Here is a 19,923-nt window from a genome sequence, read left to right as displayed (position 1 = left end):
TATGACATTTCAGATGTGTTCTGAAGTGTGGTTTCACTCTAGACTGAGGAAATAATGCAAAGACATAGAGTTGTGAAAAGGGAGAATTTCAGCGTGGCTAGGACAGTGGCTGGTGGCAAGGGAGACAGAGGTCAGGCAGAGGTTTAAGGGTTTGAGGATCCGGGTTCAAGTCCGAGTGTAGGCTTTAGAAGGTGGGTTCTGCCTGCTCTGCCTGATACACGCTCCTCCCAGATCTCTGCATGGTTCCTTCACATCATTCAGGCTCTGTGTCTCAATACCACCTCCTCGTAATTCTTGCCCCTCCACCTACAATTCCTGGCTCTAGTCCACCTCTGCCCTATGCTGTCTTATTTTTTCTTCATGGTACTTATCCCAACAGGGAGTCATTATTTGTTTACTTGTCTGCTTGTTTATTGAGTGACATTTTCTTAAGACCTACTGGGGGACCACAAATGCTATACAAAAGAATGCCTACATTTTAGATAATTTTTCGTATGTGGGAAGCCTGTATTTAAATAAATCTGAGGGCTTCCCTGGTGGCGCAGTGGTTGAGAGTCTGCCTGCTAATGCAGGGGACACGGGTTCAAGCCCTGGTCTGGGAAGATCCCACATGCCACGGAGCAACTAGGCCCGTGAGCCACAACTACTGAGCCTGCGCGTCTGGAGCCTGTGCTCCGCAGCAAGAGAGGCCGCGATAGTGAGAGGCCCGCGCACCACGATGAAGAGCGGTCCCTGCTTGCCACAACTAGAGGAAGCCCTCGCACAGAAACGAAGACCCAACACAGTCAAAATAAATTAATTAATTAATTTAAAAAAATCGGAGTCATCAACCCATAAAACAGTAATAGAGGCCTTTTTGCTTTTTCTCCTGTGAACGCTGGATTCTCTACCTTTCCTTCCTGTGAAATTATATGAACCCAGTGTTACGCAGCAACAGTGCTTACTACAGCTAGTACTGTAGGCTCTCTGTATCCATAGAGGCTGGCTAGGCACTCAGATGAATGGATGAATAAGGAGTAAGGAACCAAAGGTGACACTGAGGTGTCCAGTCTGAATGACTGGAGAGAAAATACAACCAGGGACACGGGTTTCAGACAGAAGATGACAGCATTAATTTGAGGTTAGAAGAGATGTTCATTCAGTAGATTGTTGGATACATGGAAATGGAGCTAAGGAGGGAAGAATGGGCTGCAAATATGTACTTGAAAGTTAACAACGTGGCTATGTCAGAGCACAGTGAAATGATCTTTTGGGATGTCTGTCTTTCCAACTAGACTATAAGCTCCTTAGGGGTACCATAAGCTCCACGGTTTCTTGCTGCTATAAACTGAAATTCACATGTTGAAACATAGTCCCCAAAGTGATAGCATTTGGAGAATGGGCCTTTGAGAGATGGTTAGGTCATAAGGATGGATCCCTCATGAATGGGATTAGCACCCTTACCAAAAAGACCTCAAGGAGCTCCCTCACCCCTTCCACCATGTGAGGGCATAATGAGAAGATAGTCATTTATGAACCAGGAAGCAGGCCCTCACCAGGCACTGAATCTTCCAGTGCCTTGATCTTGGACTTCCCAGCCTCCAGATCTGTGAGTAATACACGTTTGTTGTTTAAACCACCTAGTCTATGGTATTCTGTTGTAGCAGCCTGAACTGACTGACACCATCTTGTCATCCCAGATATCCTAAATAATGAGAGAACAGTAAGAAAGACAGAGGGAGAGCTGTCAGCCTCACATACTTTCCTGTTAAGGAGAATGAAGACAAAAGGCCATATTATGTGATACTTGAAGTCTCTGTGGATTCATCAGAAGAGATGGATTTCTATTAAGTGATGGGGGAAAAGACAACCATAAGAGGTGAAGAACATGAGTCAGAGAGCAGAGATTACTTTTTCAAGAATTTTATCAGAGATGTTTCAGCCTCGTGGGAGCTGATGGTCCAGTACATGGATAAGGTCTCCTTTTCCTCTTCCAGCTTGTCAGGAAGAATTACCCCAAAGGCACCTCCAGGAGACACTTTCTCAAGTGCATACATGGGCTTTCTCTTCAGAGCCCCTCTAGGCCTTGAAGCAAAGCTCCTTTTTGCTCCTCCAGCACATTCATGAACTTCCATCCAGTCAGGGTTAAGACCTGAGGAAACTCAGAGGTTTCAGAGCTGTGGTAGAAACTGATAGGAAGGCTCTTTGACCTGCTTTGGTTCCAAACCATTCAAGCCACCTAGCCCAGAGAAGGAGATCTTCAAGGGCTCCAGCCTAGCTCACCAGTTTTATACTGCGGCCTGAGGCCAGAGCCCCATGTAATAATCAAGAGATGCTTTGCTTTGCTACATTTTCTGGCCACATACCTACCTCTGGGATCTCTCAAGAAAATAAGTTCCAGGGCAGAATTGTCGTATTCCTTAGGAACCCAGCCAAATACAACTATAACAGCATCTCAATTTCAACACAGCTTACAGGAAGAGAGTCAGGGCTGGGTGTGCAGAGAAATAAGATCAAGGGAGCTGTTCAAATATTGCGAAGCAAGAATTTTTTTATAAGAGTCATCTGTCTTGTCAGATAGCACCACAGATCTGTGAAATATTCATATATTAACTATTAACAAGATCCCCTTTTGCTACTATTGGAAAAATTAGAAAAATTTTTACCTATTAGAAAAATTAAAAGTTCATCAGACATATTAATCAGAGAACTCATTTTATAGATCTTAGAGACTTCTTTTCATACCCTGAAATATCTGAATACATTTTAGATATAAAATAGAGAACGTAAAAATGAAACCATTTAAAGTGGTAAACTAGTCATGACTGTTACATAAAAGTATTAGAACTAAAGTAATAGCCTTTGTGTAAATAACTAATGCCTATTTTAATACAGGCACCCAATGTAAGACTTCTATTTAAATATTTTGGTACATTAGGTTCTTTAGTAATTTAGGAGCAAATACTATTTTGATTTTACTTTCACTTAAATGCACTGTAAATTAGTGTCCTTACATCATACTAAAATTTAAAATTGGGACTTCCCTGGTGGCACAGTGGTTAAGAATCTGCCTGCCAATGCAGGGGACGTGGGTTAGAGCCCTGGTCCACAAAGATCCCACATGCCACAGCGCAACTAAGCCCGTGCGCCACAACTACTGAGGCTGTGCTCTAGAGCCCGCGAGCCACAACTACTGAGCCCGCATGCCACAACTACTGAATCCCGCGCACCCTAGAGCCCACAAGACACAACTACTGAGCCCGTGTGCCGCAGCTACTGAAGCCCACGTGCCCTAGAGCCCGTGCTCCACAACAAGAGAAGCCACCACAGTGACAAACCCACACATTGCAACGAAGAGTAGCCCCTGCTCACCACAACTAGAGAAAGCCGGCATGCAGCAACAAAGACCCAATGCAGCCAAAATAAATAAATTAATTAATTAAATTTATAAAAAAATAAATAAATTTTTAAAAAATAAAATAAAATTAAACAATTTTCATGCACTTTAAAAGTTAGCTTCTTAGCCCCTGCAAAGTTTATTCTTACATAATATTTTAAAGCACTGCAAAAAAAATCATTATGCAATAAAGTTTTGGAATTTTTTGCTTTTATTACTCTAATTTTTAACTTTTATGATTTTTTTAAAAGCCTTATAACTTTATATGATGAAAATTTAACCAAAATGAAAACTGTCTCTGCATTTATGCTGCATTTACAGGTCTTTGAGACATTCTTCCAGGACTCTAAGCTACTACTATGACTAATAATACCTTTTGTTTCTCATTTTTAAAAAATGGGTTCTGTCCTCCCGCCCAACCATTTTCAACTGGCGTATCAAATAATTTTTGTAGTTAACGCCTTCAGTCCAGATCTGTAGATTCTGGAAGAAAAACATTTTTATTCCTCCCTTACCTGAGCTCTAGAAAAGTCAGTAAAATAGAGACCAGCAGGAAGCAATTCATAAGTGAAGCCTTTGTTTATACTTCAATAATTTATAAATAATCAATCATTAGGTTTAAGTGTATTCTGCCTTGATTAAAACTGTTAGTCCTTCTGAGAAAATAGAAATGTGTTTTGAGTTTCTGCACATCTTACATTCACAGTAGGAATCCTGTTTTTTGCCTATTTTTCTATGTGCCAAACCTTTGTTAAGTAGAGGCTTTTGAAGGTAAATTGGTCTTTATACAGCCTAATTTACTTGTTCATTCAATGAATATTTACTGAATAAACACTATACACCAGGTGCTAGGGTGAACAAGAGGGACAAAGATGAATAAGAAGTTGATTCATGATAGGCAGGAATCAGTAACAAACATCTATATTGTAACCTAAGAGTAACATGGTCCTGAGATCTTTAAAGAAGAAAGTTTCCTAAAATAGCCATTATACTAAAAACTATACATAAAGTACAAGTTGGACGATGTAAAAGACTACCCATACACAAACTAGTCCCTATTTTCAAAGACAGGCTGTATCTACTATCAACATGGGAAAAGTCCACAGAACTTTAAAGGGGAAATGAAAATAAGCTAAAACAACATTTTCACACATGTTTTAAGTTACTGAGGCAGGGAATGGGTTTTGAAAGTCTTTACCTAGTTTTTTATATCTCCAAGTGCCAAATAAATGCAGTAAGCCAGGAGAGGGGGCTACAATCACTGCCTAACTTTTGAATCCTGTTCTGACAGACACTAGGGACAGCAGGATAGAAACCACATGAGATGATTCAATCAGTCCTCCCTCATCTTGTGGAAGAACGATGGTATTTTTAAAACGCATCCGGGGAATTCACTGGTGGTCCAGTGGTAAAGAATCCGCCTAACAATGCAGGGGACACACGTTCGATCCCTGGTCAGGGAACTAAGATGCCACGGGGCAACTAAGCCCACGCGCCTCAACTACAGCCCGCGTGCTGCATACTACAAAGCCCACGCGCCCTGGAACCCGTGCACCACAACTAGAGAGAAAACCCGCACGCCACAACTAGAGAGAAGCCCGCGCACCAAAACGAAGAGCCCGCACGCCACAACTAAGACCCGACGCAGCTAAAAATAAATTAAATAAATAATAAATAAATCTTAAAAAAAATAAATGAAACGTATCCAATTGTGATATTCAAATTGCCATAAAATGGCAAGAACATCTCAAGCCTAAACAGCAAAGTATAGTCAGCAGTCAGTAACATATAACTGTCACCAGCCTAGATTATTTTTTTCCTTCCCAAAACAATAAAGGACTTAAAGGCAGTTAAGACTAGTAAATCCTATACTAAATGTCAAGATACATGCCATTATACATATTGATCCGCTTTCATTTTAGCCATGAGCAACAGCTAGAACAAAAGGCAAAAGATTTTCTGAATAAAGCTCTTACATGAGGTATTGCTTATGAAAATGATCAAATCCTTAAGTCACATATGTTCAATGAATTTAATTAACGGCACTATTTATTTATTTAAGAAATACTTATCGAACATCTATTACAGGTGAGCACTAGGGACACAAAAATGAAGCAAACAGACCTTAACCTAACTTAAAAAACTAACAGTCTCAACGGGGAGGCCAATCATGAAAATTCGGTAGAAGCCTGGCAGCCGGCACTGTGGGAAGACAGAAGAGGGAGTTACTAACTGCCTGGGTGGGGATGCTTGAGGAACGGTTTACAGAACTGGCCTAGAGGATGCAAAGGAGCTCCCCAGCAAGGGAGGGAAGTAAATTCCAGGCAGGAAGAAGAAAGAAGTCTAGAAGAACTGGGTCCCATTTTCGAAATCATCGGGTCTAAAACCTATCATCACAGTAAAACTACAGAACTTGAAAGGGGGGAAATGGAAAAACAAACGGAAAATGACATTTGTACACAAAAATGGAGAGATCCCTGAGCTTGATTTATTAGGGAAACAGCCCTGAATCTGGGTCCAAACACAGGGCTTGGGAGACGGAGTTGCAGAGGAGGCAAATGGACGCCCAACCTGGGCAGACTTTGCAAATGCTGTGCTAACAAGTTTCCTCCTGCAGCTGGTCAGGAGCCCGAAGCAAGAAACTGCACTGGTTAAAAAGCCATTTTCTGGGGCTTCCATGGTAGCGCAGTGGTTAAGAATCCGCCTGCCAACGCAAGGGACACGGGTTCGAGCCCTGGTCTGGGAAGATCCCACATGCCGCGGAGTAACTAAGCTCGTGTGCCACAACTACTGAGCCTGAGCTCTAGAGACCATGAGCCACAACTACTGAGCCCACGTGCCACAACTACTGAAGTCCGTGCACCTAGAGCCCATGCTCTGCAACAGGAGAAGCCACTGCAATGAGAAGCCTGCGCACTGCAACAAAGAGTAGCCCCTGCTTGCCGCAACTAGAAAAAGCCCGCGTGCAGCAATGAAGACCCAACGCAGCCAAAGATAAATATAAATAAATAAATTTATTTTAAAAAAGAAGAAAAAAGCCATTTCTTAGCGACTACTCAGACAACGCAAAAGAGAAGTGATGGAGAAGGAAGGTAAAAAGAGTGAGCCACCAAACGGCCCTCTTGAGAGCAAAGACAGATAGAATGAATGCGTTTGGGGAAGACTGGCTCAGTCCGCAATTCTACCAAAAATTCAAGATTGCTAGTGTCTTCGTTGACCAACAAGGTGCTAGAAAAAGGAAACAAAATAATTTTAATATTAAGACTTCAACTTCTTTGAATTTAAAATCCATGACCTTAAAGGAAGGCAGGCATATACTTTCGGTTTCTAATTTAAGCAGAGGACAACACTGTCCATCTGGATCGAGGAACAAAAATAAGAAAGGAAAATCTATACTGATGGCTCCGCCAGAGAAGAGTTGCAAGAAAGAGGCAGGGCAGCAAATGGGGAAGGGAGTGGGTATGGGAAAGAACCAACAGAACAACAGAGCTCCTGACTTTGTATGGTTAACGCTGGACACACTTTGTTTGCCAAGTAGAAGAACCAATGCTTTTTCCAAATATAAACAGTACGTTTGATAGGATACCCAGCCAAGAACTGTCTGCCGATGTTTGCACGTGACTCTCGGGTTTTCTGTGGGCAAAGATTAGAAAGAGAGGTTGGCACATGCTCGTCACTGGTTCAGCCATCCATGGATGGCACCAGAAATAAGGCAGAGAGTGTGGGAGGGCAAGGCAGGAGGAGAGCTTAGATTAGGGAAAGTACAAAAAGAAAAGTAAACTTCTAGTCGAGTTTCTAAAGCCACGTAGAATTCAACAAGTGGAAAGCACCAAGGGAAGTACCTCCTGTACTCTGTCTTTATCGCTCTGGAAACATTAATGCTGGCTGCAAACCTCTCTAGGGATAGGCACGTTGCCTGCAGATTAAACCGGTCCATGAACCACATGTATCTGCACTTGACCCTAAGGGAAGGTCTCTCCCCCTTCTTATTCCCAGCCTCCTGAGGTCTCTTGGTTAATGGCCAGGCCATTGCTACCACCTGGTCCTCTCTGTGGCCCTACTCCTTCCTTGCCTTGCCTTCTGCACAGCTAGAGGGAAAAAACAACAAATCCTGTCCATTCCCAAAGCTGAGATGGGGTAGTGAGTCTTGGATGCACGTTAATTTGCATAGATTTTTGAAAAGCATCAATCTCTTTTTCGCATAACGAGTGAGTTAAGATCTGGAGTCTTGGGGAATTCCTTGGCGGTCCAGTGGTTAGGCCTCCGTGCTTTCACTGCTGAGGGCGTGGGTTCAATCCCTGGTCGGGGAACAAAGATCCCACAAGCCACATCATGGCCAATGAATGAATAAAAGAGATCTGGAGTCTTGGGGAATTCCTTGGCGGTCCAGTGGTTAGGCCTCCGTGCTTTCACTGCTGGGGGCGTGGGTTCAATCCCTGGTCGGGGAACAAAGATCCCACAAGCCGCAGCATGGCCAATGAATGAATAAAAGAGATCTGGAGCCTTGGATGTATAAACTGGATTTTCACCAAGTTGTTCACTGCCTTGTCCACTTCAAGCAGCAGCCAGGGCAAATTTTCAGCTGTCCAGTCTCTGTTCAACCATCTAATCCCAATAGACCCAAATATGTGGGGAACCAGGTCAGCTTTCAGACAAACCTTCTTCTGGTGGATAGCAAAAAGTCTCAGGAAAGTATTTTGACAGCAAATTTCCTAGCAGCCCTATCTGTAGAGAAAAAATAAGTTTTTTTATAGGGGAAAAATGTTTTCCATGTAAAGCATATTCTTGCTGAATCCATTCAGGTACCTTCCATTTTGAGTTTTAATTGCTTCTTTCTCAAAATTCAATGACTCTCCTTGAGGCTCAGGCCTTGGTTCTCTCCATGACTTAGCTACTACATGGAAGCGAAGCAGGCAGAGAGCTACTGACTTGGGGATCAACCCCCTGCACATGTGCACACCCACATGGTGTGAAGTACACAAGGACATTCAAGCTTGGTGGATGTTTCCAAAGACCACCACCATCAATTCCTTACCCCTCGGTGTGCACGTGCCCACTTCCCCATTGAGCTATCCCCCTCCTCTTGAGTCTGGGTTGGCACTGTGACTGCTTTGACTGACAAATTGCAGCCAAAGTCCTGAGAATTTTGAGACCAAAGCATAAGAGAACTAACAGCTTCCACTTCCTTCTTCTGAGAAACACTCCATCTCAGAATGCAAACACCATGTGAGAAGTCCAACCTGGCCGTGTGGAGAGGCCACAAGAAGAGAACTGAGGCCACTGCAGAGAGCCCACACCAACATCCAGGAATGGGAATGAGCCTTCCTGGACATTCTAGCCCAGTCCAGCCCCTAGATGACTGCCGACCCAACCAACTACACATGAAACGGAAGAACCACCCAGAGGAACCTAGTCAACGCCCTAAGTTGTGAGGGATAATAACAGATTGTTGTTAGAAGCCACTGCATTTTGTACGGTTTAGTATGCAAAAAAGTGAAACACACACTTCTCAAAATAATAAATCGTCACTGTGAATATATAAATGTTGCCTGCTCCTTTCCTGTCTACTTTCTCGGTTAATCCTCAAAACGATGGTAACTATAGGCTTTCTCATCGCAGAGAGGATATGTGAGGCAGAACTGAAACTCAAAGCAAGCCTCCTAACCCTAAAGCATGTGTTCTTCCCACCATGTCTCGGGAACTGAAATGTGTGAACTCTGTGGGGTCACCTCGGGGCTCCCTGCAAATCTGTCACTTTGGGCACCACGACTGCCACACATCTGCTTCCAGGACTGCGTCGCTCTCCCAGCCCCAAATGCCCAGGCAATGGGGAACTTTTTAAACAGTATCTTAACAAAGTCAGGAGTCATCATTAGATGTCCCCACCACCATGACAATCAAATTTATAAGGCAATATAGCAACATAATAAAAGCGCATCTAAGAGCCTCTTGTTAGATTCAAGCATCAGATTAAGTACTGGATTAAATGGTCTCTAAAGTCCTTTTTATTCCAACAGTCTACGACCTGCCTGGCACTGTGCAAAGATCCTTGCCTGCACGATCCCATCTAACCTTCTCAGTAGATCTGTAAGGCAGTGACTGTTTTGACCTCCGTCTTACAGACGAGAAAATAAAGCTTAGAGAAGAACACAGAACCAGTAAGTGGCAGGGTCAAAGCTCAAACACAGAGGTCTGTCAGAGCCACAGTCCATGTTTCCATCATTACAGTATATGGCTTCCCTCCCTTCATGAGGAAGACATGATTTTTTTTTCTAGTCCTCTGATCAGTGGAGACAGAAATCCCCAATGTGAACATTCCAAGAAACAGTCCCTAACCCTGATGAGCCCTCCCAGCTGTGCCACAGGTCATGAGGTGGGCAGGAATCTACCTGGTACAGCATAAAACCAAGGAAGCTGCAGGTAAAGCCAGAACCCCCATCCCCACCCCAGGGAGCAGTCAGACACTGTCCACTTAAATACCTCACCCGCAAATCCACACCAACTGTTCTGCAGGGTGTGTTTCTGAGTTGAAGCTCTAGTTTCCCCTTCGAACAAGGCCAAGCAATAACTCAGCAAAGAATTGACCGTAAGGATGACCTCTGGGTCATCCTTCACAATCTAAAAACTAAAACAGCTGGGCACCACTGGTCTCATAGCCAAGTAGGTCAAGTCTGTGCCCTTGCTGTTCCGTACTTCCACACCCGATTTACCTTGATTCACCCATGGTAACGAACAGACTGATAGATTACCGGAGTTTTGACTCTTCCCTTCATTACCAGACACAGCAGTCAACAACTGCGTTTTAGGGTACTAGGTAGTAGGATATCTGGCTCAACAGAACTAGACAGGTTGGAATCTGTGGTTGGGGAGAGAGGTCATTAAGAGATTTACAGAGCAAAGAGCTTGTCAATGTGATTGCCCAAGTTAAGGCAACAGTTCAGAGAAGGTTTCACATTACACCAACATAAGACCATACTGGGCAGGTTAAACCTATAATAAACTCCATTCCTTCATCTAATATCTTAACACTAAGATGTTGTCTGCAAAACACAGAGTGCTAAACCTGGAAATATTTACAGACTGGGATTATTTTTAAAGAGAGCAAGGACTAACAAGTATGTTATAGGAAAATTAACATTTTAATGTTTTTTTCTTATAAAAACCAGATTTTCTATTTTTTGTATAAGAAACCAAATCATAAGTTTATCACCACAATTCAAGAAATATTTGACTTTTCACATTTAAATATTTAAATTTTAAGTAATAAGCAGACAGAGGTAAGTAGTGATTCCCCATTTATTCTGAAGTCAGACTCTACCAACATCCCTAATTCTGATAAGTGCCAAACCCACAAGAAGGAAGGATGAAAGGAAGGAGGGAAGAAGGAAAAGAGAAAGGAAACAAAGAAAGGAGGAAAAGAAGCCAGGGAGGAAGTGAAATCTATCCAACCCTGAGTACGACAATGACAATAAATGCCCAAAACCTGAAAACTCTGCAATCCATGGTTCCATGATCAGTCCAATAGCCAATAAATAAAAAGCAAAAGTTGAGACTGGCTGTCACAAAAGCCAAGAAAGGCAAGAGAAACAGGAAGGGAAACATTTTAAAGAGAAAGGAAAGGACAGTTAAAAATAGTAAGAAGACCCAACTGTCTTTTTTGCAAAAATGAACGAGCTTAAAATTCATATGGAAATACAAAGAGAACCAAAATCGCCAAAACAGTCTTGAAAAAGAAGAACAAAGTTGGGGGCCTCATACTCCTTTTCAAAGTTCCTTCCTTTTCAAGACTTAATACAAAGTTCAAGTAATCAAGACTATACAATACTAGCATAAGGATAAACATACAGATCAATGGAACAGAATCAAGAAATGAACTCATGCTTTTATAGTCAACTGATTTTTGGCAAGAGCGCCAGAAAATTCAATGATGAAAGAATGAATGGTCTTTTCAATAACTGGTGCTGAGACAACTGGATATCCACATGCAAAAGAATGAAGCTGGACCCTTACCTCACATGTTATATAAAAACTGACTCAGAAAGGATCAATGACCTATATTCAAGAGCAAAAACTATAAAACTCTTAGAAGAAAATATAGGTGTAAGTCTTCGTGACCTCAGATTGGGCAACAGTTTCTTATGTTAAGACACCAAAAGTACAAGCAACAAAAGAAAAGATAGATAAATGGGACTTTATCAAAATTTAAAACTTTTGTGCTTCAAAAGATACTATCAAAAAAAAAAAAACCCACAAAATGGGAGAAAATATTTGCAAATCATATATCTGATAAGAGACTTATATGCAGAATATGTAAAGAATTATTACAACTCAGTAAGATGAATTTTAAAATGGGCAAAAGATCTGATGAGACAGTTCTCAAAAAAATGATATACAAATGGCCATAAACACATGAAAAAGTGTTCAACATCATTAGTCATTAAGAAAATACAAGTCAAAACCACAATGCGGTACCACTACATATCCACTAGGATGGCTAGAATCAAAAAGACAGACAATAACATGCATCAGTAAGGATGGAGATAAACTAGAGCCCTCATACATTGTTGGTGGTACCAGAAAATGATACAGCCGTTTTAGAAAGTGTTTCAATGGTTCTTCAGAAAGTTCAGTTACCATGTGAACCAGCAATTCCACCCCTAGGTATATAATTAAGAGAACTGAAAACTTGTATATACCTGTTCACTGTAGCTTTATTCATAGTAGACAAAAAGTGGAAACAACCCAAATGTCCATCAACAGATGAATAAACAAAATATGTTATATACCCACACAGTGGAATAGTATCCAGCCAGAAAAAGGCATGGAGTATCGACACCTGTTTACAACATGGATGAAGCTTGAAGACATGATGCTAAGAAAGAAGCCAGACACAAAATGCCACATACTGTATGATTCCATTTATATGAAATATCTAGAAAAGGCGAATTCAGAGAGACCAAAGAGAGTAGTTGCCAGGGACTGAGGGGAAAGGGACATGGGAGTGACTGTTAATGAATACAGGGTTTATTTTTGAGGTGATAAAAATGTGTTGGAATTAAATATTGACGACGGCGGCACACTTCGCAAATCTACTAAAAACCACTGAATTCGACACTTTTAAAAAGTGCATTTATGGTCTATGTTATAATCTCAATTTTAAAAATAGATTGAAAAAAATAAAAAAAAAAAAGAAGAGATAAATATACAGAAGTGGGATGGGGAAACAGTAAACAGAAAACAAATGGTGAGATGGGAGAGTGAAGACCAGCCACCATCTGAGTATTTTGTGGGCGAGGACTATGTCCCAGCCACTTTCTCTCTCCAAAGTCTGGCACATGATGCAGACCCAACCAATGTTTATTGAATGAATGAACAAATGAACGAATGAATAAATGAGGAAAAACGGGATGTTTGGAGCAGACGGCTACTACATACAGCAATAACGCTAACTCTAAGCACATCAATGTGCTACACTAAAAAGTAAATGACTTCTGTAAAGTAAAAACTAAATGACTGTTACTAAGTTTGCCTCTTCCCCCAGGGGAGGGGAAGCCATGTAAGGGGTATCTTTCCCTCCGAGAAATGGGCTGGAGGCATTAGGTAATATTAAGAGCAAGAGACAAGGTCACTTACAGAAATAACGGATGTAGTTCAGACATGCATGAACAAACAGTAAGTGCTATTTAAAGAAATGTCATGTTGTTAAATTTCACTTAGCTCACAAGTTGTTTCCTTTTGTGAATCGCAGTACACTGGCATACAGACACATTACTTTTCCTACATCATTACAACAAAATTAACTCAAGATGGAGGAGGGAGTCAAGTGTAAAAGAAAGTCTTAAATTTTCTAGAAAAAAGTACAAATAAATAATTTTCAGATCTACAGATAAAGCAAGAATCTACACTTAAAAGCAACAGTAGAATTCACAAAAGATAATAGTTTTGACTATAAAAATATGTAAAGAATTAAGACAAAAATTAAACTAAACATCAAACTACGGAAATAAAGTAATACATTGGGAAAAACAAAGGACTGATATTCTTAACATGTATATAATTCATGATTATTTTAAAGGAATCTGGTTTTGAGGGCTTCCCTGGTGGCGTAGTGGTTGAGAGTCCGCCTGCCGATGCAGGGGACACGGGTTTGTGCCCCGGTCCGGGAAGATCCCACATGCCACGGAGCGGCTGGGCCCGTGAGCCATGGCCGCTGAGCCTGTGCGTCCGGAGCCTGTGCTCCACAACGGGAGAGGCCACAACAGTGAGAGGCCCACGTACCGCAAAAAAATAAAATAAAATAAAATAAATTTAAAAAGAATCTGGTTTTGAAAATTGGGTGCCATTTTTCTTTTTCTCTCTTTTTTTTTGGCTGCATTGGGTCTTAGTTGTGGCACGCAGGATCTTCATTGTGGCATGTAGGATCTTTCATTGCAGTGTGCAGGCTTCTCTCTAGTTGTGGCACATGGGCTCTAGAGCGCTTGGGCTCAGTAATTGCAGCACGTGGGCTCTCTAGTTCGGCACGCAGGCTTAGCTGCCCAGCAGCATGTGGGATTTTAGTTCCCTGACCAGAGAAGGGGACCCGTGTCCCCTGCATTGGAAGGCAGATTCTTAACCACTGGACCACCAGGGAAGTCCCAATTGAGTGCCATTTAATGAGATGTTAGGAACTAGAGGAGGGGACCAATTTCTGTAGGGAAATGAGTTTGAAGGTTATCTGTGGGATCACAGCAGATGTGGAGTATACATCAGACAGTTAAAGCTACAGCTAGGGAGTTCTGAGCTAAAAAGACATAGTAGGGAAACATCTGACACCCAAAAAGGCATTTTGTTCATTTCACAGGGACTAAAGGAATGAAATCCACCTAATCCCCCATATTGTTACTAGAAACCTGTACAACTAAACCTTTCTACTCTAATCTTTTTATTTATTGTAATTACCACTATTATTATCAAATAATAATATTATTATTATTACTATTAGAAGATTCTGTACTATCTTGACAACCCAATATTTTAAAATATGTTTTCTTTGGAAATGCTCTTTTAGAAAATTCAAGTTTCACCCTGAGAACTGATTTTCGAAACAAGTTTTTAAAAGATTGGGCTCTGTAATGGTTTTTTACTAAAGGAAAGAAAGAGAAAGGAAGAAAGAGAGACAGAGAGGGGGAGAAAGAAAGAGAAAGAGAGAGAGAGAGAACTTAATCCTTGGTAAAGTCATCCTTAGGTAAACAAAATGTTTCTAAGCAAATGTTTCTAAGTAAATGTGTCCCTTCTCTCTCCTACTCCAGTAAGTATTACATGAAAGAGCTAAGGGGGTATCATCAGAAACATGAGTCAACATCAGACACATGTGTCCTTCACTGGATGCAAAAAAGATAAGGCTGAAGGGAGATGATTCCAAGATAAGCCAGTAAGGCAATAGTAAGTATTCAGATAAGATTTTTTTTGAGGGGGGAGAGCTTCTTTTGGAATGGACAAATAGACAAAGAATACAAGGGAAGGAGCCTGTCTGGTAGTGAGAGCACCTTCAAAGTAATCCAGGGTTTATACCAGTACTGTAGTCAGAGCAGCTCTCCACTCGGGAGTGACTGGAACCTAAGGTGAAGAAAGCCTAAAAAGCAGTCAGAGTTTTTAAAAAATTTGTTTCCAGTGTAGGTTTACGAAGTGAGATGGCACTAAGTAAAAAAGATCTCTTTTAAAGAAAGAATCATTTTTACTTAAAAGTGGCCAGTGTTATATGCAATGAAGTGTTTCAAGTGGCTGAGGAAATAACAAAAGCATTTTTGATCTCAGTTCTTATTCTTTGAGCTTCAAAAACCTATGAAATCCAGCCATTGGAGAGAAAAGAATGAAAAACTTACCTAGCCTGAGCTATCCATTTTCTTAGTGAACACTTTCACCTCCTGAACAAGTCCAACACTTCTGTAAACTGAGTTCCACCAGTAAAGAACACTCAACTTAAGCTGTATCACTGTGAATTCAAATTTATTATCTAAGTTACAGAATTTCACAAGGAAAAGCAACTCTACTTTCAGCTAATTACAATTAGCCAAGAAAACAAGTACATTTACAAAGGGTCACACTCCGAAGTTCTTTCAGGAAGAAGGTGGTTGAGAATTTGTATTCTACGTTCCCCCAGAAACAATGTTAAATACTTGAGCCCACAAAGGCTTACTGACCTCATCGTGTCTCTAAGGTATAAACACCGGCAGGACCAGGCAAGGTCCCTTAGCCTGGGAGCAGGGTACACTGCTGCCAGCAGCTGCCTTCTCTTTCTGCTTCTCTCACCAACACATTGGTTTATTTTTTTAAATTATTTTTATTTATCTATTTTTTTAAATTGAAGTATAGTTGATTTATGAGGTTGTATTAATTTCTGCTGTATAGCAAAGTGATTCAGTTATACATATATATACATCTTTTTTCATATTCTTTTCCATTATGGTTTATCTCAGGATATCGAATACAGTTCCCTGTGCTAGATAGTAGGACCTTGTTGTTTATCCACGCTGTATGTAACAGTTTGCAGCTGTAAAACCCGAACTCCCGGCCCACCCCTCCCCCAGCCCCACCCCGTTGGCAACCACAAGTCTGTTCTCTAGGTCTGTGAGTCTGTTTCGTAGACAGGTTCATTTGCAACACACTTCTTTAAAAACTACTCTTGGTTATACGCCTCCCGTTGTTCACCAGCAATCACTCAGAGACACTATTCCAGACAACCACCACCACCTACTCTCCTGAAATTGCTCTGGCAAAAGTTATCAGGGGCTTTCTAATCTCCAAGTCCAGGTATTTCTCTGAAACATCCAACTTTACTGACTTCTGACCTCTTCCTGTCGCTCTCAGCTAGCTCACTCTTTTCCTCTCTCTTCCACTCTCTGAACTTTCCCCCGTCCCTTGTCTTACCTCTTGACAACTTCGCTTTCTCACGAGTTGATGCCTTCCTCTGTCCATCTTTAAATGCTGGTGTTGTCTCTGTTCCACCATAGGCCCTCTTTTTATTCTACCTCTTTCTTTTGGGGAGTCTCACTTATTCTCAGAATTTAAAATGCCTGGCATGTAATAAGTGCTTTCACTGTTATCCTTCAAAACCCAATTCAAATATCATCTTCTATCCAAAGCCTTAGCCAACCTCCTCCACACTCCCCTCTTCCCCAGAAGAATCCTCTGTCACTTGTGTTCTCAAAGCACTTTAAATAAACTTCTAATATAGCAATTAGCAATCGGCAATCAGCATAGCCTACTCTTTTTTTTTTTTTTTTTTTTTTTTTTTTCGGTATGCGGGCCTCTCACTGTTGTGGCCTCTCCTGTTGCGGAGCACAGGCTCCGGACGCGCAGCCTCAGCAGCCATGGCTCACGGGCCCAGCCGCTCCGCAGCTTGTGGGATCTTCCTGGACTGGGGCACGAACCCGTGTCCCCTGCATCGGCAGACGGACTCTCAACCACTGCGCCACCAGGGAAGCCCCTACTCTATCTTTATAGCTGGTCTCCTGCACTGGACTGTGAGCCCCTCAACAGAAGGGTTGATTTCACTGAATTCAGTAAGTGCGGCCACTTCATGATCAAGCACAGATCTATAGGTCAAGTACAGATACAGAAGACCTGGGGGATGTCAAGATCCATAAAACGTGATCTTTGCCACCTAGGAACTTCACTCACACTAAAGTAGAAAAGACAGATATCAAAATCAATTAATAAACACCACTAAGGGAAAATGCAATATTCATTCATTCAATCCGTCAATACGTTATCAGGTGCCTATTAAGTGCCAAGCACTGTATTAGGTACTAGAGATGCAGGATAAACAAGACAGACAAGGGAAAGAGACATGGAATTATACTTTAACGATCCTTTAAAGTACCTGAAACTGCTTCTTCTATGTCAGACCTTTCTAACAAAGGATTTCTCATGATCCTCTAACATTGGACTTGACTTCTTCGGTTGTTCCTTCTTAGTCATTTCCCATATGATGCAACACTTACGGAGCAACAGTTTTTTTTTATATCCTCCAAAGAATCAAGTAAACAAATTAAGATGTATTTAATAGTTCTTAAGAGATTATTTTAAGAGGTAACAGATAGACTAACATAAACATCAATAAAAAATTACACAGATCTTAAAGAGGGGCTAAAAAATAGAAAGTCAAAGAGTTCCATGATTATTCTTAGCTTAAATAAAAAAGAATGCTAAGCTCCAGCTCATAAATAACTATGCAATATGCTGGATTTAGGAAGGAATTTCCCTGGTGACCACATATTATAGCTCAAATATTGGGCAATACTTTCTTCTGTGGTTAAAGCGGACAATTAAAAGACTTGAGAAGGTAATTCTCATAGACTAAATATAAAGTCATCAGAAGCTCATAGGCCAGTTCAAGTCTTAGGTGGAGCTTTCACAATTTAGACCAGGTAACTGAAAACTGAAAGCAGATTAGGGCCTTGGATTCTCCAATCATACCTTTTTTTTTCTCCTTTAATGCTCTTAGAAAATCGTCTCAAATTAAGTTGGCTTATCCTCTGGCACAGAACTCTGTTTAGGGAACATGCTCTTACTCCCCTGGCAAAGAAATAAAGGAGAACCAACCCAAAAAAGTGGAATTTGAAAACAGAAAAATCAGGGCTGCTTCATACATCTGTCTCTGCAAACTTATTCCAACATGTCTAATGATATTTTCATAGGAAAGCACAAACCTATTAAATAGTGGTGGTCTGGGAAAATGAAGGCACGACAACACATAAATATCATAGTACAATTTTGTTCAAAATTCCCAAGCAGTGTCACAACACAGTGGCAACGGCTTTTGTGTGAACAAACTTGCTGCTAAGGATGGTGTCTAGTCCCTCTTGGGCTATTCCAAGGTTAACAATGAATGGAGAGAGGCAATAAGAAGGAGATACCAGCCTTGGATAATCAAGAGATTATCCATCACGAAGAATGTTCACTATATATTTAACAAGATGAAACCTGCTTCTTTAATAAAACAGAGTTTTATTAAACGCAGAGTCCTGAGCTCTGAGCAGCTTGGAAATTGTGAAGTAGCAATTTTCCATTACTTATCTCCCTTTCACCAAACAGTGAAAATATGATTCAATGTTGGAGGCAAATCAGAGAGATAGAGCAATATCTTAACTTTGGTTCCAAGTGTATAAGAGATTTGGCTGACACAGAAAAGTGTCACTCTCGTGCTATCAAGGTTTTACCTTCTCCAAGATTTCATAAATGGGCACCGAACAACAGTTATAAATGTAACCATAAAACTACACAGAGGTTACTTGAGCTCAGTCACCTACAATGCTTGTCTGCCTTTTTTCTGACTTCTGTTGCCTTAAACAAAGAATCGAGAACAGGATTCTGTCTGGACTTTTAAACTTTCTGTAAATCCAAGCAAACCAAGCCTTAATCCTGTCATTAATGAATGCTAATGAATATTTACATGTTAGCAGCTTGGAAACGCTCCTGCAATTTACTTCTTCACTAGTACATCTTTGCATCTAACTCATTTCTTCAAAAGAACCTTAAAAAGTGAGATTTGGAAACATACTATGTTCGTGATAAATATGAACTTTTGTCACTTATACCTTGGTGTGACATAAATCAATCCAAATAAAAACTTATGACCAAGTGCGTCGTCACTCATTTGAATACGTGCTATATGGACCAGTAAACACTAACAAAATACTCCTGGAAATTAAATGTTAAGTCAAAAGCAGAGCTGACTGTGCAAAGATTTCATAATGCTGACAACCCTTAATTTTAGACATTGGAAACAACACAAATGCAGATTTGCAGGTTGACACTAGTAAACACAGCAGGATCAGTCCTTGGGTAACCCACTCATGTGGCATATTTAATGATCAAATAAATGTTCTACACTACTGAGTTATAAAGGAAAGAAGAGTGTAGGACTCTGTTAAGAGTCTAGGCTAGCATTTCCTTTCCAACTTTATTTCAGATTTACCAACTGCCAAGTGTACTTTAAGCACTTAAACTATTGGCAGCACTAAGTTGCTGGGCAAGAAAAGTTAGGCCAACTATTGTCGTAACTCACGTGCAAGCTACAGCATTGTTCTCAAATTTCACTAGATCAAGCCAAGCAACTTACACCCCAACCCTGTTTTGCAACACACACACACACACACACACACACACACACACACACACACACACACACACACACACACACACAGAGATACATTAGGTTTTAAAGCCAGACTCTGCCACTCTACATAGTCTAGAAATCTTTTCTTACTCTGACTGTATATAAATAGTAAACAGTAAACTGACCAAGAGTTCGTTTTGAAAAGCTAAAATCCTACTATCTAGATCCAAAGATCTGAATTTTCACTGGATCAACCAAAGCTAGTTTCCCAAGACCAATTCCTAAAAATCTAGAAATTGTCTTGGTAGAACTAACATACATCAACTGTATGTATGTGACTCAAAAATAATTAGAGGACTTCCCTGGTGGTGCAGTGGTTAAGAATCCGCCTGCCAATGCAGGGGACACAGGTCCAAGCCCTGGTCTGGGAAGATCCCACATGCCATGG

The 19,923-nt window shown here is 41.0% G+C and overlaps 1 protein-coding gene across 4 annotated transcripts in view; it reads right to left on the bottom strand.

Moving 5' to 3' along the window:
* The window catches only part of MAP3K5 (mitogen-activated protein kinase kinase kinase 5), a 212,996-nt gene that overhangs the window by 179,988 nt on the left and 13,085 nt on the right, over positions 1-19,923 (bottom strand). The window contains exon 1 of one of the 4 annotated variants that reach the window (XM_027085517.1): positions 15,238-15,261. The exons of the other annotated variants lie outside the window; for them this stretch is intronic. The gene's annotated coding sequence lies outside the window, so the exon portion shown is untranslated. Of the gene's footprint in view, positions 1-15,237; positions 15,262-19,923 lie in introns of those variants that run through there. 4 annotated transcript variants of the gene reach the window in all.

Source organism: Aethalodelphis obliquidens, unplaced genomic scaffold (genome assembly GCF_003676395.1).
Source record: "Aethalodelphis obliquidens isolate GAN/ISIS:26980383/991018 unplaced genomic scaffold, ASM367639v1 scaffold3, whole genome shotgun sequence".
Classification (NCBI taxonomy): domain Eukaryota; kingdom Metazoa; phylum Chordata; class Mammalia; order Artiodactyla; family Delphinidae; genus Aethalodelphis; species Aethalodelphis obliquidens.
The sequence above is the reverse complement of the archived record's forward strand: the minus strand, read 5'-3'. Positions and strand labels throughout refer to the sequence as shown.